We start from the raw sequence: 17,911 nt of genomic DNA on the forward strand, positions 1-17,911 counted from the left end.
GTGATGTCATTTGGGTCCTCTTTGAGTAAGAAATACAGCAATCAAAGGAAGAGGAGAATTCTTTGAGAGAAGGGGAAGGAGGGAATGCATTCCAGGCTTGATGGGTGGCCAAGGCAAAGGAAGGCTCAAAGGCAGAAGATGGAGGGTCTTTTGTAGCAACAGAGAGAAAGCCAGTTTGGCTGTTTCACAGAGTGTGGAAGATGAATAATGTTAAAGGGTCTCTTGGCTTAAGGAAGAAGATAGAAGCAGGACTCAGTTGAATTAAAGGGAGGATCTAGAAATGTCCTGAGTCATTCAGAGTGTATGTGACAAAGTTAACTGTCTATCAAGCTACCAGACCAAAGGAGAAAGAAAGAAAAAAAGTCAATAAACCAAAAATGCAAAACAGGTTGTCCATTTTAGCTATTATCAAAGGTAAATAGTTTTAAAAATATTTTTACTTTTATTATAAAATAATTTTAAATTACTTTAAAAATATTTTTCTCATTTTTGGGAAAGAGCATGGACCAATCTTTCTAGGTTCTCACCATAATATATACATCTTAAATGCCTTTCCTTCCAGATTTCTAGAGAAACTATCAATGAATCTGAAAACTCCTGTTTTCTGGGTAAAGTACTACTGCTATTGTAGATGTTCCCCTCCAGAGGACCTAGCCTTCATTTGTTTTCCTATCCCATCAATAGGTCAGAAAACAACCAGAAAAGGTGACAGATTTAGGGAGAGAAGGGAGGGGAGGCAGGCAGAGCAGAAAGGAAGGGAGGGAGCCTAAGCAGGAGCTGACTTTGTAGTTTGAAATAGCATAGTAAGCATTGTCACCTCCAGACTGAGAGTTGGAGAAATGGCAATTTTTATTTTTATCCAAGGAATTACAGCGATGCTATTACAGACTGTGTTTACAAAGCACTTTACATCTCCAAAGCCCTTAGCAACCATTGTCCAGCAGCCAGTCCTTCCAAGACCTCTGTCATGTGAGTTCCTGTCACAACAGTAGCCTCAGTGGCCACCTGTACTATCCAGAATACCAGACTCATTTCAACATTTCCCAGCAGAGCTGTATGATACCAAAGCTATCCAGCAAATCAGAACCCAGGGTTAATGTGCTTAATGACCATTTATTATCTATGCTATCCAAATATAAAGTTTACTTTGGTAGTAGTGTGATATAATTATTTACCTTTTTAGATTTTTTTCAATTCCATGAAGACACCGTTTTTGACAATTTTTTTCTGGCATTTTGTGATTCAAATTCTCTCTCTCTCTCCCTCCCTCCCCCTTTCCCTTCCTCTCTCAAGCAGAAAATAGTCTGGGAGGCAGCTGGGTAGCTCAGTGGATTGAGAGCCAGCCCTAGAGACAGGAGGTCCTAGGTTCAAATCTGACCTCAGACACTTCCCAACTGTGTGACCCTGGGCAAGTCACTTGACCCCCATTGCCTAGCCCTTACCATTCTTCTGCCTTGGAGCCAATACCCAGTATTGACTCCAAGACGGAAGGTAAGGGTTTAAAAAAAAAAAGAAAATAGTCTGATATAGGTTATACAGAAGTTCTCATACAGCAGTGTGATTTAATTAAAAGAGCCCTGAACTTGGGAAATGGGAGCTTCAGTTAAACTGTGTGACAAGTTCCTTCATCTCTGGGAGCCTCGGTTCCACATCTGAAAAAGGAAAGCATTAGACTTGGGTTTCTTTCCGTTCTAAATCTCTGAACCTATGATCTTCTGTCCTAAAGACTCTTTCAGCTCTAGCATGCCATATTCTTTGTTCCTTTGACCCTTCTTAGTTCTAACATTCCACTTTGTATTTCCTGAATGTAACCCAGGTTCAAGCCTAGAGTATTTGCATAAGATGCTTCTCATTGATGCTGTGTGCCTTCCTTGGTGAGGGGCAGCACTGGTGAAATTGATGAAGAGTCTGAGGCTTATATAAATGTTCTGAGCTTACACCTTGAGCTATATAAGGTCTATGTAAGGTTCTCTGGTGTTACATGTTTCTCTATTCAGTGCAGTCTAACAACAAGTGATCCATCCTTTCATTGGCCTCTTTCAAAGAAGTAAGGAGATTCACATCCTCCCAACCCCATTGCAGATAAACAAAGCCAACAATTTCTCAAAGAGAGAAGAATTCTTAAACACATTTGACTTCTTGGGTCACTGATGATTTCATATAACCAAAGTGCTTTCCCCTGGGGAAAGGAAGGGAATAAGTATTTGATATAGTGCCTATGGCATGCAGGCACTAAGCTAAATGCTTTTTCAAATGTTATCTCATTTGATCTTCAAAACAACCCTGGAGGTAAATGCTATTATTATCCCCATTTTACTTTTGAGGAAACTGAGGCAAAAGTTAAATGACTTGCCCAGAGGGAAAGCCTGCACACTTAGTCTTTTCATTAGGTAGTGGGATCTTTGCAGAACTCTTCCCCTTAGGCATAGCTTTACATTTTAAAGTTAGAAAGGAAGCTAGGGGCCAGGTAGTCTAAACCCCTCTCATTTTACTGATAAGGAAACAGAGGTCCAAAGAAAGGCACTAGATGTACCTGAGATCATATAAGTATTAAGTGGCAGTCACAATTTGGGACCAAGGTCCTCTGAATTAAAATACAATGTTATTCTCCCTCAGGAATAAAGATCATTTTCCAAGCTAATGTGGTTTCCCCATCACTTTAAGAAATTCTCCTGTTTGCCTTTATTACTTCTTAGAGGTCCACACATTCCTTAACTATTTGTTCATGTTAATTGTCCTCTACACACGTTTACATCCTTTTTCTCCTTTGATCTTCTCAGCAACCATAAGCAGCAGTATTATCCTCAGTTTACAGTGGAGGAAACTGAGATTACATAGAAAAGTTATGTGACTTGTGGAAGGTTAGGGAGTGACAGAGCCCCAGGGGGAACCCAGGATTTTTGGCTCCATATCCTTTCCCCACTACTTGTGATATCTTTCCTGTCACAATATCAGCAATAATAATAACTGACATTTTATGCAGGGTTTTAAGGTTTGCATAATGCTTTATCAACATTATCTCATTGATCCTCTTAACATTCCTGTGAGGTAGGTACCCCATTTTACAGATGAGGAAAATAAGGTTTAGAGATGAGTTGACATGCCCATGGTCATAGAGTTAATAAGGGATCAGAGGGTAGGTTCAAACCCAGGGATCTCCTGACTCCAAGTCCAGCACTCTTTTTTTTCTCACTCCCCCTAGTCTTCTTGTTTCCAAGATATATTGTCTCCCTTTCCAAAGGGCTTAGTCGGTCCCTTTCTGCCCCACCAGCTGGCCGATGCCTTCTTTGAACAATTTGCCTTGGTCCCCTCCTCCTAAGACCTCGCCATAGAAACCAAACAGAATTTTTTTAAAGGGAAAACGGAATCTTCACATTTTCCTATGGATTATAAACCTCTGTTACCTAGGGCAGTTCCAGCCTCATAGGAGAAATGAGGAACAATTGCAGAGATACCCAGGGCCAAGTCTACTCTCCATTCAACCTGATAATTAATGGGAGCAAAGAAGAAGCTCTTGTCTTTCTGAGACTGATCCCCACTGCAATGGCACTCCAAACATCTGAAGGAAAAACAGTTTGTTAATTGCTGTCTAGACAGTTTATTGCAGCAATAAGATCAAAACACAGAATGCTTAGGTTCGTGGTATGAATCATGCAGACTAAACAATTGTTTTATTGCATTTACAGAGAACTTGATTTATAACTTTGCTGGGCAATAAAATTCCTTCATAGTTTATACTAAATAATTTCACTCCTTTTTACATTGCTCTGTGATAATTCCATCTCTCTGGACTGCTAAAATGTGTTCTCTTTGTCACATCTAAACAGTTTCTTATCTTCTATCTTCCTGCCATCAAGGAATATATGATACTTAGTCCAGGATTTAATCAATTCCTGGCAGAGGCTGTTATAGATTATAGAAACAGACAAGGTGGTGTGATCTTTATAAATGGGTGATATATGTACATTGTGTCTACACCTCAACACACATCCTAGGGAAAAGTCAGTCCGTCCACAAGTAGTAATGCCTTGATGCCAAATAATTGGTTGGATGATCGTGTCATGGAATGAAACAATCCCTCACATAGGAATCAGAACAAGTAGGCTTTAGATCCAGGTTTGACAACTCATTGTACTGAATAACCTCAATACCTTGGGTAAGTCATTTTTATCTCTCAGTTTCAAGATTCCATTTCAGCATTTTAGTTTCCTCATCTGTAAAATAGGAAATAATAACACCTCCCTCCAATGAGTTCTGTTTTTCTGTGAGATCCAGATATGTGACTTTTTCTATATAAAGAACTCCCATTGAGGAAGTTTCTAGTACCAATGCAGATCACCAAAAGAACAATTTACCTATAGGTCAGAGTCTTATAGAATTGCTTGGGGCATTGATAAGTTAAACAGCTAGCTCATGGTTAAATAACTGGGATGAATCATAAAGAAGATGTGAAATAATGTCTTCCTAATGCCAAGGCTGACTCTCTCACTACACCCTGTTGCTAGTTATAAGGACCAGATGAAAACATAGATGTCATGCACTTTAGAAATGTAAGCTGCTGTTATTTTCAATTAAATTGACTAGATGTTTGACTGAATAAGTGAGATCAACCAGTTGTATTAGGATGTATAAACACAAAAATAGAAATTGTATCTCCAAGGATGTTAAAGTTCATTGATTCATTTTAAAATTTAAAATTTTTCCTTAATCCTTTCTACATGCATGAGGAAAGTATAAGTTATGAGTGTCATGCATGCTCTGATTTTGAAAGACTTAAAATCTAATAGATGATGACACACACTTAAATAATGACAGATTTCAGAATATGAAAATTCATGGAAGAATACCAAAACTAAGAAATTCTGCAAAACCAGCTTTCCTTGAGAAGATAGATCAGAAAAATAATTCAAAAGTCAGTAAGTAGGTGGGGATGAGAGCCTTTTTTAAAAAAAAATTTAAATGAAGACTGATAAATGTATAAAGGAGTTCTCTGAGGGCAAGGAATTGGATTTATATGAAGCTTATATCTTTGTCAGAATTTAGCACAGTCATCTGAATGCAATAAATATTTGTTGAATGAATGAATGAGTGAGTGGAAGTAAGGCATGAAAGCAAAGATGAAAAAGATGGAAATAGAGTGAATGAAATAGGTATGATCTTTGAGCCAAAAGTTCTGGGCTTGAGTTCCAAATCCATTAAATTGGCTGTATCACTGGACTTTATTTCACTAAGTCACAGTCAAATGGGGCTTCAAATTACTCACCTCAGAGAGTTAATGGGTAGAAATTTCTTTGTAAAATTTAAATGTCCATAGGAATGCTTATTGAAATGTAAGTTTTTGTTTTTAACAGAAAAAAAAAAGGTTGAACAGGTAATTAAATCTAAAATGGAGGCCAAGAGGATAAAGAATAAGGTGATATCTGGTAGGAGTGACCCAACTAAGCCAGCACAGCCTAGGGAAGAAGAAGGATGAACAAAAGATGACCAAGTTCATATGGTGAAATTAATAGATGGATGAGAACATACAGGTTATCTGTGCTAAGAACAGGAATATGTGAGAAATGAAATCAACACAAGGGAAGTGGCCTTAGCTAAACTATCAAGAACTTCCTTTAAGGGAGTCCTTCAGATGAGAGGAGCCAGGACAATTGGAGAGAAATAACGGGTTGTGAGGGTAAAGAAGGGGCAGACTTTGCTTATCCAACAGACATGCTCACAACTTGAAACTGAAGAAATTGCTCTGAACTTATATGGATCATGACCTTTGATGATTTCCCTCTGCTAAAAAATGGCTTTCCAGAACATTATACACAGCAACAACAATATTGTGGAATGATCAGTTGTGAAAGGCTTAGCTATTCGCAGCAATACAATGATACAGGGCAGTTCAGAGGGTCTTATGACAAAGAATGCTATTTACCTCCAGAGAAAGGACTGTTGGATTCAGAATATGGATCAAAGCATACTATTTTTCACTTCAGTTCATCTGGGTTTTTATTTGGGGATTTTGGTTTTATATGATTATTCTCTTACAAAAATGAACACTATAGAAATACGTTTTGCACGATAATATATGTATAATCCAGATCTAATTGCTTGCCAGATCCCAGTAACAGGAAAGGAAAGGAGGGAGGGAAATAATCTAGATCATATGACTTCATAAAACTTATGTGGAAATTTGTTGTTACATGTAATTGATAAAATAAGATATTTTTATAAAAGTGGCTTTCTACTGCCTTCTAAACTTTCTCAAAAGTGTCTAGAGAAATCACTGAATGTGTCAGGAAATCAAATGACCAGAGAAATTAAAATTAACCTGAAAAATTAGTGATTATCAAAATGTAAATGATATTTAATGTACAGATTAACTCTACATTATGTTTGTTTGTTTATATTTACAATAAAATTTATGTTAAAGAGATAGTAGAGCATAATGGAAAGAACACTGGACTGGAAGAAGATTAGGGTTCTGGTCCTGGCTTTGTCACTTATGATGTGATCTTACTCAAGTTACATTTTACCTCTCTGAATCTCTGTTTCCTCATCTATAAAATGGGGATAATAATAAGAGCTAACATTTATATAACACTTTAAGGTTTATAAAGTACTTTACAAATTTTATCTCATTGGATGCTTACAACAATCCTGGGAGGTTGATGCCCTTATTTTCTTTTTTAAACTTCTTGTTTTTTTCCAGATTACATGTTGATACAGTTTTAAAAATCATTTTCTGACATTTTGTGATCTGGGTTCTCTTCTTCCCTCCCTCCCTCTCACCTCTCCCCAAGACAGCAGATAATATGGGATTGGCCATACATGTGTTATCCTACAATGCATATTTCCATATTTGTTGTGTTGTAAAAGAAGACACAGATCACCTACACTAGGGAAAAATTCATGAAGGGAATAAGGTGAAGAATGGTATCCTTCAGTCTGCATTCAGATTCCATCAGTTCCTTCTATGGCAGTGGATAAGCTTTTTCATCATGAATCTCTTGGAACTGTTTTGGATCCTTGATTGTTGATGATAGTTAAGTCATCATAGTTGATGATCATATATTATTGCTCTTACTGTGTAAAATGTTTTCCTGGTTCTGCTCACTTCACTTTACATTACTTCATATAAGACTTTTCTTTAACTCTTGTCTTCAGACTTAGAATTGATACTATTAGTTTCAAGGCAGAAGACTTCTAAGAGTTAGGTTAATGGTATTAAGTGACTTGCCCAAGGTCACATAGTGAGGAAGTGTCTGAATTCAGATTTGAACCCAAGACATCCTAACTCCAGGCCTGTTCATATAAGTGCTCTCCAGGTTTTGTTTTGTTTTTATGATCCTATTTATCTTTTCTTATGACACAATAGTATTCCATTACAATCATTTACCACAACTTGTTCAGTGATTCCCCAATTGATGGACTACCCTTCAATTTCCAATCCTTTTCCAAAACATAAAAAGAACTACTTTAACTATACTGGTACAAGTAAGTCCTTTTCTCCTATCTTTGATCTCTTTGGGATATAGACCTAGCTGTGGTATTGCTGGATCAAAGGGTATAGACAGTTTTATAGCTCTTTGGCCATGATTCTAAATTGCTCTCCATAATGGTTGTATCAGTTCAGAGCTCCCGACAGTGTATTAGTGTCCAAATGTTTCCACATCCCCTCCAACATTTACATTTTCCTTTTTTGTCACATTAGCCAGTCTGATAGGTGTGAGGCAATAACTCAGTTGTTTTAATTTGTATTTCTTTAATTAATAGTGATTTAGAGCATTTTTCACATGACTAAAGATACTTTTAATTTCTTCATCTGAGAACTCCTTTGTCATATCCTTTGACCATATTTCAACTGGGGACTGCTTCGTATTCTTATAAATTTGACTCATTTCTCTATATATTTGAGAAATGAAGCATTTGTCAGAAACAGTTACTCTAAAAAATTTTCCCACTTTGTTGGTTTCCCTTTTAATCTTGGTTGTATTGGTTTTGTTTTTACAAGATGCTCTTCCCAGTTTTACAGATGAGGAAACTGAGGCTGAGGGTTAAGTAACTTGCCTAGGGTTACATAGTAATTAAGGCCAAATTTTAACTCTTCCCAGCTCTAGGGTCAGAGTTCTATTCACTGTGCTGCCCCGTTGCCTCTATCTACTTTGCAGGGTTAATGTTAAGATCAAATGAGAAAATACATGTAAAGTGCTTCACAAAAATTAAATTGTTATATAAAGTATATTTACCAATGATGATAACAACAATTCTTTTGGGGAATAAAATCAGTAAGTCCTACTTTAAAGGAATATTTGACACCAGACTACTTCTATTCTCACTGTAAAAATTCTCTGTTTTTCTCCAATTAGCCTTGGTATCAGAGAAGTGAAAGAAAGCGATAAATCTGGCATGAGGTGGGGGTGGAGGGAGGAAGATAGGTTAATCAACTCTATGCAAATTTTTTCTTATTTATATGCAAAGGATATAAAAATGACAAAAACCCCTGGGGCATAACAGTGTTGCCCTAGTTCATCATTCACAATCTCTTCTCCAAGAATGAATCTCCTCCAGGGAAAGATGATGCATAGCTGCTTCAGTCATGACTAGCTGAAATCTGATATCCTCTTTAGATTACCAATGATAGTGAATACAGGGCTGGAGCAAGAGTCATTCTGTAGTTTGCCTTGTGTTTGTCTTTGTATTCCGAGTTCTTAGTACAATGATTGGCACATAGTAGGTACTTAATAAATACTTATTAAGTGAAGTAATTATTGCCAAGAGAAAGCTGTTAAGAAACTGGCTATAGGACCTACTAAGTAAGGAGACCCTCAGGATGGGGACTTAAAACTATAACCCCTCCTCCCATCCTTAGGAGATTTGCATCCTTTTGATATATATGGTTACAATGAATTATTGCTCCTTGATTCAATTTTTTGCTATTTGCATTGTTTTATGTTTTAATTAGACACCTTTCCCCCATGTATTTCCAAGCCTTTTGTATGCCTACCAGTAAAGTGGCTCATTGGGTAGGGGTTAAAGCCATGGTTGGAATGGTTAGTATATCAAAATAAAACGTGGAAGCTTGGAAGAGCTCAAAATGGTGCTACATTTGTGGGGGCTCATCTGGGATACATTATGGATTGACTAAGGCTATTTTGGAGTACTGAGTAAAACTGTAGCTAAGTACTATAGTGTTGTGTATATATCCAATGAAGTCTTTTCCTTGTATTAAAAAAAAAAATCTAGGCTTCAATTAACAGTTATTTTCCACATATAATCTCTTTCAAAGTAAATTGACACTACAGAATTACATCTAAAATCGTTACTAAATTGCTTCTACCACAGACACTTGGGTCGTCCATAGAAAATGATTTAGGTAGCTATGTTGTTTAGTTATTGCTAAAGTGATAATGTATACTGTTTGGTAGAAATAATTGTAAATTATTTACTATATAATTATGTATCTTCAACTGGTATTGAGAAAACATCATACATGGCATACCGGAGTCAACTTTGGGGACTCAGTACTCACTATGGTTATTGGAAAATCAATAAACCTTAGCCTGAATTTACCTTACTTCCTTTAAGTTCTTAAATATTGTGACATTTGATACCTGTAAGTCAATTAGCAAGTATTTTCAGAGCTTACTAAGCACTGTACAAAGCATTGGGGTTGCAAAGCAAATGCAAAAGCACTCCCTGTCCTCAAGGAGTTTACATTCTAATGACAGAGACAACATATACAGAAATAAATATATACCAAATAAATACAGAATACATAGAAGAAAAATGGCCTAACCACTGGATAGACTTGGAAAGACCTCTTAAAGCACATATTGCTTGAACTGAAAGGAAGCCAGTCATTCAAAGAGGCAGAGGCATGGAGATGGTATCACAGTGCCTGGCACACAGTAGATTCATTGTATGCTTATTGATTGAGATAGAGCATTGAGTATCAAGAACAGTCATAGGACCAATATAGTATGTAATAGGGAGCAATATGATAAAATACTAGAAAAATAGGGAAACCATGGGGAGCCAATAGAGATTATTGAGTGAGGAATGACAAGGTCAAGTCTGTGCTCAAGAAGGAAATTCTGAAGTTACAAAATGAAATTTATCTGAAGAGATTTTTTATGGATATCCAGCGAACTCACCAACCTACTTAGATGCTAAAAAGGAATGTATAGAATATGGAAGCAAGTTAAGATAATAGAGAACAAATATTACAGTATATATGCCTGAGTCCTAAAAGTCCTTATAAATCCTAGAATTCAGGAATGTCGAAGCTCATAATAAGCTAAGAATCTCCTTAAGGAAAATAGAGACTCCCCTCAAAAATATATATATATAGATATATTCTATATGTATATATGCATATTTCTTCCCCAAAAGCTAGAATCATAAAATATTATATATATATATACACATAATGTATCATATATGTTTTAACTTATATACATACATGAGATGCAATATATAATATACATACATATGAGCTAAGATTCTTCTTAGGGAAGCTATAGACACCCCATGTCTCCCCCAAAAAATATATATATTCTCTCTATATATTTCACACACATATATATGTATGTATGTATGTGTGTATGTATGTGTGTGTGTGTTTATGTATGGATCTATATACATTGATATATATCCCTAGCTTTGGGAGGAGAAAAAGAAAGGTTAAAGAATTGTCAACTTTTTGATAAATGAAAACTACTAATAAATGTTGCCCCACATATAACAGGGAAAAACACAAATAGAAATGGGGCCACCAAGCATCCATACTCCTCTCTGTAGGTTGCATTTTGATTTAGTTTTAAGGTGTAATATTGTCTATATTTCATTGTATTTTTATTTATTAAAATATTTCCCAATGGCATTTTGTTGTTGTTGTTTTTTAAACCCTTACCTTCAGTCTAAGAGTCAATACTGTGTATTGGCTCCAGGGCAGAAGAGTGGTAAGGGATAGGCCATGGGGGTTAAGTGACTTGCCCAGGATCACACAGCTAGGAAGTGTCTGAGATCAGATTTGAACCCAGGACCTCCATCTCTAGTACTGGCTCTCAATCCACTGAGCCACCCAGCAGCACCCCCAATGGTGTTTTAATCTGGTACAGTGACACTATTGTAGGACCTATGTTTGATGCCTCTGGTTTAGCAGACCTACTGATGAACCATATATATGGAGGCATTGTATGTATCCTTATTATGCACTGAATCTGCCTGTTTTAAATATTTTCCTCACATTAAATATTTTGCCATATGTGTTTTGCCATAATAGCTATATCTTTTTTTTTTTCTATATGTGATGTCTCTGTCTGCTCTACTTCATCCATTCAAAATGTAGATTTTATATACTAGATTCCTGCGTATAGTCCATATATATTTGGAGAAAGTCTGGGAAATGGGAAAGAGTACTGACCTCTGCACTTAGAGGATTTGACTTTTACTTTCTGACTAACAACTCTAAGAAAGAAGGGCTAGACAAATGGGTTAAGTGACTTACCCAGGGTCACAGAGCCAAGAAGTGTCTGACATCAAATTTGAGCCCAGGACTTCCTGACCCTAGGCCTGGTACTCTATCCACTGAGCCAGCTAACTGCCCCCTAATAAACATTAGTAAATACTTGTTGACTGACATCCATTTGATAGGGAAAAGCATTTAATTCAAACATGAAATGGTTTGAACAGGGAAGAAATGATTCAAATGACAAAACATTTTGTTCCCATACACAAAAGGGTAAAAATCTCATATACCATGGTGGGTGGGGGGTTGTAATCTCACTTCTAAGGCTCCCCTGCAACTGCAACATTTACTTACTTCCTATGTGACTTTAGGCAAATCATTCCATTTCCCTAGGCCTTGATTACCTTTTTTTTTTTTAAACCCTTACCTTCCATCTTGGAGTCAATTGGCTCCAAGGCAGAAGAGTGATAAGGGCTAGGCAATGGGGGTTAAGTGACTTGCCCAGGGTCACACAGCTAGGAAGTGTCTGAGGCCAGATTTGAACCTAGGACCTCCCATCTCTAGGCCTGACTCTCAATCCACTGAGCTACCCAGATGCCCCTATGATTACCTAATTTTAAAATGAAATGGAAGTTGGGGGGGGGGGTAGCAAGCTCTCTAGCTCTCTGTGGATGAGAGTCAGGTTAGATACAAGAGGTCCTGAGTTCAAATTGGACCTCAGACACTTCCTAGCTGTGTGACTGTGGGCAACTCACTCGACCCCATCCCCATTGTCTAGCCCTTACTGCTCTTCTGCCTTGGAACCAATACAGGATATTGATTCTAAGATGGAAGGTAAGGGCTTAAAAAAAAAAACAACTAAAAACTAAAGTGTCTGGACCAGATAACCTATGAGGTCCCTTCTAACTTTATAACTATGATCCCACAATGAATTTGTGACTAGAGTTTATGTCAATTAATGAATGTTTATAGGCATACCTACAGATATGTATATATACCTGGGTACCTAGTGAGATTTGCTGGAATAGTCATTTTTTTTGAAGGGGGGTTAGAAAGGATGCTATATGTCTGGAATCCATTTCCCATAATGCTTGGTTTTGAGAAAGTCTTGCTTCATTAGAGGAAATTCTCTGGACTGGATTTCCTACAAGGCTAACGATGACACTGCAATAATATAAAATCCAATCCTGCCAGTTACTTAATAACTGTGTTATCTTAGACAAAACATTTAAACGTTCTGGGCTTAAATTTCCTAATCTGTAAAATATGAAGGTTGAACTGTTGTTGTTCAGTCATTTCAGTTCAGTTCAGTCAGTTCAGTCATGTCTTCATGACTCCATTTGGGATTTTCTTGGTATTTGATTCGCCATTTTCCTTCTCCAGTTCATTTTATGGATGAGGAAACTGAGGCAAACAGGGATAAGTACCTTACTCAGGATCATAAAGCCAGGAAAGTGTCTGAGGTCACCTCTGAACTCAGGTCTTTCTGACTCCAAACTGTGTACTCTAGACACTGCTCTACCTATGGCCAGTAAGGGCCCTTATTGCTCCAAATCAAGGATCCCATAACTCGGGATGAAAAAGCTTATGGATGGTCTAAAACCAGGTTAGTGATGACAGAAATGAGAAGATTCAGAAATGTGATTGGGATAAGATTATGAGCTAGAATGACAACCATGCCATCTGGAAGTATGGCATCCCTTCTAGACTACATTGGCTATTCTTCAGGCTGTCCCAGAGGATTCCCTTAGAGATGCAAATCACCTTTTGTGGTAAAAATTAGCCACTTAGCATTTGAACAGAGATTGTCTAGTAAAAGTTTTACAAGCAATTCTAAAAGAAAAAAAATTGCACGCACAAAACCCTTTTAAGTTTAATCTGTATTATTGACATTTTCTCTATCACTTTATTAAAATTAGATAAACAGAACAAGTCCAATTTGTAGCATTTGCCAATTTCAGAGGTATAAATGCTCACACTGAAAATTAAAAGATACTGTATATTCTGTATATCCAATAGGAACTGACTTCAGCCACCTCTGCAAGTTGATTGCACATATGTTGAGGAATTTCTTCTTACTCTAACTCCATTCTTCTATAGAAGAAAAATAAGATTACAACCTCCCTCAGGGTATGTGAGAATTTTACCCTCTGGCTATAGCTTCAAAGAATGTTTTGTTCTTTAAATCACTTTCCTGATCCTGTTGTTTCATGTTTGAATTAGATCTTTCTACCTATGAATTAGATTTTTCTATCAAGTTTGTCAGTCAACAAGGATTTTTTATTAAATATTTATTATGTGCTGAGTTCTAAGCATCTGGGAAAGCAAATACATACATACAGAAAGAAGATCCCTGCCTTTACAGAGCATATAGTCTAATGGGAAAAGAAAATCGAGAGAGTAAGGAGGGGAGTCCAGAAAGGAACAAAGATATCACTTTTCCTTAAAATAAAGGTTTAGGATGAACCAACTAATCAGAGGAAGGGATTAAAGGGTCAGAGTAAGTTTCCATGTTGAGAAGGCAAGGGCAGGATGAACTTTCAGGATGAAAAAGTTGCTGTAGCTTTGTCTTATGTGCCTAGCCACATATTTGGTGGGGCCTTGGGCCATGGTCTGAATAGGTATCATCCTCAAAATAATAAGCCAAACCTTAGCTTGGGATACCACAAGAATATTTTCACATTGTGGCTCCAAGTATTGTAAACAGGTGTTCTTTCCCATGATTCTTTGATCTTTGGTTGGTTTCATAATCTACCAAATATGTCAATGGGAACTTCATAAATGGTGCCTGCCCTCAAGAAATGTACAATCTAGGAAGAGATACTGTTCTGAAACTGCCACCTCCTTATCAACTCACCTAGGACTATTGCAATAGCCTGTTTAATTGGTTCCCTGCCTCTAGTCTCTTCTCACTCCATTCTATCCTCCATTCAGTTGTGATCTTCCTAAAGCAAAAGCCCAATCATATTACCCTTCATTCAGTAAACTAGTGGCACCCTGGTACCTCCAGGATCAAATATAAATTCTTCTGTCTGGCTTCTGAAGTCTTTCTTAAGCTGGCCCCTTCCTACCTTTCCAATCTTCTTACACCTTATACTCCTCCATTGCCCCACTCCAGAAATTTTCATTGCCTGTCCCCTATGCCTGGAACCCTCTCCTTTCTTATCTTCATCTGTGTCTTTCCCTTCCTTCTCTTACTTCCTTTGAGTCTCAGCTGAAGTCCTAGCTCTTGCAGAAAATCTTTCACAGTTCTCCTTAATCTCAGTACTTTCTTTATTTCCAAGCTATCCTGTATATAGCTTGTTCATATGTTATTTCCTCATTAGACAGTGAGCTCCTTGAAAGAAGAGATTGTTTTTGTTTGTTTGTTTTATTTTGATTTTCACCTTTCTTAATATCCCTCACACAATACCTGGCTTATAATATTATTGTTCCTCCTTCCTTTTCAAAGAAAATTAATGTCATCACAGAATATCTTGATGTGCCTATGAATTTGATTTAAGCAAGGCAAAGTTTCACAAAGTCATCAGCCTTCTTATCTCTGGAGTCACTGAAGTCCACTGGCAAGACAAGACAAAATTCAGAAAGCCTGATGATGACTCTAGAAGTAGTGGATAAATTTAGCGTCTTCCATATTTGATCAAGCTCCAAATGCTCCACAACACCTTCCTCAGCCACCTTCATGGCCTTTGGAATAAATTGTTCTCATCTGCCCATTCCAATAGGAAAAGTCTTCACAGGCTTGGAGTAGACATCTCCCTATATCATATATTATATATATATCATATATTATATATAAGAGATTTAAAGCCTGTTGGTAGAGCCAAGGTGGTGACTTAGTAGCAGCAAAAGCTGAAACCACTCTGACAATCCTTCCGAACCATCTTTAAAAAATGCCTCAAAATGACAGGAGTCAAAAACAAACATCAAGAAAGAGCAAGGGAGCTCTACAACTTGAAAGGTAGGCAGAGGGAGTTGATTTTCATGGAACAAGGGGGAATAGAAGCAAAACTGTACTTAGAGGAGTGCTGGCTAACCACCTCCCCACCTACTGCACCAGATTCTGTGACTGGGCATAGGCTAACTTTGGGATCCCAGGACATGGGCTACACCAACAAAAGAGCACCTCAAACCCACACCTTGAAGTCTCAGGATGTGGTACTAGCCTGCAGTGAGGCCTGGAAGAGCACAGAGCTGGTCCTTTCAAGTCTATATTGCTGTGGTGAAGACCTAGGGCAAAATAGCTCATAGTGCCAATTCCTAAAAGCAAACAGAGGAAATAGAAGAAAAAAAAACAATTCAAATATCATGGAGCCCCAGTCCAGATTGCACAGTTTCTGGCAGCTTTCATACTTAAGGACAAAAGGCTTGGAATACGATATTCCAGAAGGCAAGAGAACTGGGTTTACAAACAAGAAACACCTACTCATCAAAGCTGATTATATTCTTTCAGGGGAAAGTGTGGTCATTTAATAAAATAGGAGATTTACAAGCATCCCTGAAGAAAAGACCAGACTTAAATAGAAAATTTGATGTCCAAATACAAAATACAAGTGGAGCATAAAAAGATAAATAAGAAAGAGGAAAAAATTTAAGGGTTTCAATAAGGTTAAATTATTTATATTCCTATATGGAAAGATAATATCTAAAACTTAAAAATTGTTATTATGTTATTATCATAGTGGTTAGAAGAAATGTACATAGGCACAGATTGTGGAAGTAAGCTGTTTAGGATCATATGTAAAAAAACTATGACTGAAAAAAGAGGATTGTACTAAGAGAAATGGGAAGAGAGAAGTAAAATGGAATAAATTATATCACATGAAAAGGTGCAGAGGGGGAAACTATTATAGTTGGGGGGAAGATGAGGGTGGTGACAGGTAATATTTAAACATTTCCTTGGAATTGGCTCAGAGAGGGAGAAGAGGGTATAGAATCCTATCTTACCCTATAGAGAAGTAGAAGGAGTATAAGAAAGGAGGTGGTGGGGAGGGGAGCAATATAAGGGAGGGAGAAGTTGGGGAGATAATGAAAAGACCCTATAGAGAAATAAGAGGGGAACAAGAAGGGTGATGGTGGGAAGGGGAGTAATATAAGCAAAACACACACCCAAAAAAAAAAAAACAGGAAAGATTTATATGAAGTGATGAGAAAGAGAAGTGATCAGAACCAGGAGAATATTGTACACAGGAACACCAATAATATATGATGACCAACTATGAATGATTTAACTATTATCAGCAGAGCAAGAATCCAGGATAACTCCAAGAGATTCATATCAAAAAAGATTATCCACTGCTATAAATGGAACTGACTGAATGCAATTTGAAGCATATCATTCATCATTTTATTTCTTCCAAGAAATTTAGTGATATGTGTCTTCTTTCATGACATGATGAACATAGAAATATGAATTGTGTAATCTATATCATATTATCTGACATCTTGGGGAAAAGGAAGTGGTGGGAGGAGAGAGAACATGGACAAAAAATATCAGAAAATGATTACTGAAAATTGTACTAACATGTAATCTGGTAGAAAAAAAATGTTTTACAAAAATGGATCAAGAGAAAAGGGCAGCTATTGTTGTTAAATCTTTTTTCAGTTTGTCTGTCTCTTCATGACCCCATTTGGGATTTTCTTGTTAGAAATACTGGAATAGGGGGCAGCTGGGTAGCTCAGTGGATTGAGAGCCAGGCCTAGAGATGGGAGGTCCTAGGTTCAAATCTGGCCTCAGCCACTTCCTAGCTGTGTAACCCTGGGCAAGTCACTTGACCCCCATTGCCTAGCCCTTACCACTCTTCTGCCTTGGAGCCAATACACAGTATTGACTCCAAGATGGAAGGTAAGGGTTTAAAAAAAAAAAGAAATACTGGAATAGTTTGTCATTTCTTTCTCCATCTTATTTTTACAGATGAAGAAACTGAGGCAAATAGGATTCGGTGACTTGCCTAAGATCATACAGAACGTATCTGAGGCCATATTGGAATTTTAAAAGATGAGACTTCCTGACTCTAGTCCTGGCCTTCTATCCACTGTACCACCACCTAGACAGGAAAACTGAAAATGTACCCTGACTCCTTTGCTAGCATTATGACTCCAAGCTAGTCTGTTAATTTCCCTATGGCTATTTCAACCTCCATTTTTAAAGAGGGTGGGGAGTAATAATACTTAAGAATGAATGAAGAACATTTATTAAGTAATTGTCATGGAAAAGACTGTACTATCTCTTCTTAGGCTTGTTGTAAGACAACAGGTTCAAGTCCCACCTCTGACAAATATCAGCTCAATGACCCTGGGGAAGAGCCTTGAACTCTCAGTGTGAGTTCTAGACAACTCTATAAGACTCTAAATTTCAAATTGGGACACTAATTCATTGCTGATAGAGCTCTGAATTGATTCCACCATTCTGGAGGGCAATTTGGAATTTATGCTCAAAAGGATATTAAACAA

This window comes from Monodelphis domestica, chromosome 1 (assembly GCF_027887165.1).
Source record: "Monodelphis domestica isolate mMonDom1 chromosome 1, mMonDom1.pri, whole genome shotgun sequence".
NCBI classification, from domain to species: domain Eukaryota; kingdom Metazoa; phylum Chordata; class Mammalia; order Didelphimorphia; family Didelphidae; genus Monodelphis; species Monodelphis domestica.